Source organism: Crocuta crocuta, unplaced genomic scaffold (assembly GCF_008692635.1).
Source record: "Crocuta crocuta isolate KB4526 unplaced genomic scaffold, BGI_CrCroc_1.0 scaffold216, whole genome shotgun sequence".
NCBI classification, from domain to species: domain Eukaryota; kingdom Metazoa; phylum Chordata; class Mammalia; order Carnivora; family Hyaenidae; genus Crocuta; species Crocuta crocuta.
The window spans coordinates 6,165,077-6,168,431 of NW_027531504.1; the positions used below are offsets into that span (position 1 = coordinate 6,165,077).

General features: G+C 37.9%; 1 protein-coding gene across 5 annotated transcripts in view; it reads right to left on the bottom strand.

Annotated features, from left to right (window-relative positions):
* The window catches only part of VEZT (vezatin, adherens junctions transmembrane protein), a 66,262-nt gene that overhangs the window by 37,792 nt on the left and 25,115 nt on the right, over positions 1-3,355 (bottom strand). The gene's annotated exons all lie outside the window — the stretch shown is intronic.

The following is a 3,355-nucleotide window of genomic DNA, read 5'->3' on the forward strand; positions in this document are numbered from 1 at the left end:
GAAAAAAAAAAAAAAAAAAGAACTTTGGTCTTATATGCCATAATAGTTCAGACTTTATCCTGAAGGCTGTGAGGGGGGAGCCACTGAAGATTTTTTTTATGCAAGGATATGAAAAAATAAATATCAGCATTTTAGAAAAATAACTGACTACAGTGCACAGACGGTACTAGCAGGAAATGATTGCAGCCAAAAAGTATCATTTGAAGGATATTTAATAGTCCAGCTAAACAATGATAAAGGCCTAAAGCAGGGTAGCAAAAAGTGGTAATAAATAAGGGTTGGATTTCAGAGACATAAGAAGCTGACGTGATATATCATTTAGTGACCAAATTAATGTGGGAGTGAGAGCAAACTTAAGATAACTGAGAGAGTGGTAATTTGGAAATATGGAAAGAATATTTTGTTTGTTTTGGGGGTGCTGAGTTGAAAACAGTTCCGTTTTACACATAATGAATCTGAGTTTCCTGGGGCACAGGGCAGATGAAAATGTTTAACAAGCATCCAGAACTGAGAAAAGACAGAATGCACATAAGTAGCTGATGAGGGCAAGAAAGTACATGAGATCACTCAGAGAAACAGATCAAGCAGAGAAGGTGCTCAAATTTTATGTAAGGAATGTTTAAGAATAATCACAGGAAAAGAAACTAGAAAAATACACAGAATGGATATTCACGGTGAGAATACCAATATAGTCTATTCAGTAACTACTTAATAACATTAAAAAAAAGTGAAAAAAGGGTGATTATTCCTAACTATAGTTTCATCACCATCTCAGATAATAACAAAAAATTTGCTTTCCAAAGAAAATAATTGGTACTTCACTGCTTGAACAGAACTTTGGGGGAAATCTAAAAATATACCCCTTGAGAAGGAACTAAGTAATACAACAAATCTTTCTAAAATATAGCAACCCCAGATTTAGAAAAACTCTATTTTAGAAAAATACAGCTCATACAGTTGCAATGTATAATTGAAGACTAAAGGAACTTTCTAGACATGTGGCAATTTTTTTAAATGTTTATTTTTGAGAGAGAGAGAGAAAGAGAGAGAGAGAGAGAGAGACAGCACGAGCAGGGGAGGAACAGAAAGAGAGGAAGACACAGAATCCAAAGCAGGCTCCAGGCTCTGAGCTGTCAGCACAGGATGCAGGGCTTGATCCCATGAACTGTGAGATGATGACATGAGCCAAAGCCGTACACTTAGCTGAATGAGCCACCCAGGTGCCCCAACATGTGGTAATTTTGAAAAACATTCTCTCGCTATGCTTTTTACTGGTCCTCAATTTCTGAGGGATGAAACTTTCAACTCTCATTTTATTTATTTATAAATTAATAATAACATTTCTTTTTTTCTTCAATTTTTTTCTAATGTTTTATTTATTTCTAGGTGAGACAGAGAGAGAGACAGCATGAGCAGGGGAGGGTCAGAGAGAGAGGGAGTCACAGACTCTGAAACAGGCTCCAGGCTCTGAGCTGGCAGTCAGCACAGAGCCCGACGCAGGGCTCGAACCCACGAACCGCGAGATCATGACCTAAGCGAAAGTTGGACGCTTAACCGACTAAGCCACCCAGGTGCCCCTAATAATAACATTTCTATACATAAAAATATCTATCATAAATGAAAAGGATTAAAACTTATAAAACCCAAGTTTTTGAATAATAACAAAAAAAATGCCAATGCCCATATCCTGGCTAAGACTATCCCTTGGCCGATTTTTTGTCTTTTGTTACCAAGTAATCTCAAATCCAAGTTTTAATCTATAAATAACCTATTAGCTATATCCTTAGGTTTTGCTTTCAAAACTCTTCCCAGGAACATCCACATTTGAAAGGGTCAGGGAGAAGAAAGGGTTTAAGCCCAGAGAAACAGCAAACTGGTTCTGATCCATGTGAACTCTAACTCCCTAACTGCCAGCCTGTAAGTGTCAGTCAAAAAAACATTTCTCTGGTATTTATTCTGCTCTTGCAAGTGGGCCCAGCTTGGTTACCTCACATTGTAGGGATTTTTCTTTTTCTTTTTTTTAAAAAAAAATTTTTTTTAATGTTTTTTATTTATTTCTAGGAGAGAGAGAGACAGACAGCGTGAGCAGGGGAGGGCCAGAGAGAGAGGGAGTCACAGACTGAAACAGGCTCCAGGCTCTGAGCTGGCAGTCAGCACAGAGCCCGACGTGGGGCTTGAACCCACGAACTGCAAGATCATGACCGGAGCGAAAGTCGGACGCTTAACCGACTAAGCCACCCGGGCGCCCCGGGATTTTTCTATGAACAGGAGAAAAGATACTTCCCTCTCTATCACCACAGAGTAAGTAACTAATTGAAAACTTTAAAAGCCTCCTCCCTAAAATAATGATGTCTTGTAATAAAATGATTAAACTAGAATGCTTAAGAAATGAGGTAATCTGGGTTTTTTTCCCTATTAAATTAGAATTCCTTTTGTTAAAACTGAAATGTACTGGAATATTTCCTTACTTTATTAAATATGGCTAATAGAACATAAATGATCAATTAAATGCATTAAAAACATAATTAACGGTAATAGAGATTCTTTTAGTATCTTAGCCTTACAATGTTGTAGTCAACTGAGATATTTATTGTATAAAAAGATACTGCACAGGGGCGCCTGGGTGGCTCAGTTGGTTAAGCATCTGACTCTTGATTTTGGCTCAGGTCATGATCTCATGATTTATGAGACTGAGCCCCATGTAGTGCTCTGTGCATACAGTGCCGAACCTGCTTGGGATTCTCTCTCTCCCTCTTTTTCTGCCCCTTCCCTGCTCACACTCTCTTTCTCAAAATAAATAAATAAACAAACAGTAAAAAAAAAAAAAAAAAGGGGGGGGTCGGGGGAGGGCTTGGGTGGCTCAGATGGATAGGCATCCGACTTCGGCTCGGGTTATGATCTCACAGTTCGGGAGTTCGAGCCCTGTGTCAGGCTCTGTGCAGACAGCTGAGAGCCTGGAGCCTGCTTCAGATTCTGTCTTCCTCTCTCTCTGCCCTCCCATGCTTGCATTCTGTCTGTCTTTCTCTCAAAACTAAACATTAGAAAAATTAAAAAAAAAAAAAGATACTGCACAGATACAAAGGGCATCAGAAATTGAGGTAAATACACCCACTCCATCATATACCCTTGAAACTGAAATATGTTATCAATTTGCTTTCTTATAACTTGAGTTGTCTTTTAAAAAATATGTAAAGAAAAAAATTTCAGTTAATATGAGTCCTACTGGTTGAGTTCTCATTAAGGTTTTAGTGTATTTTTCTAGTTCCCTCCAACAACTTCAATATTTGAATAAATAATATATTTTTAATCTTCAACTATATTAATTTCCAATTATAGAAGTTACAGATAAGGGCAC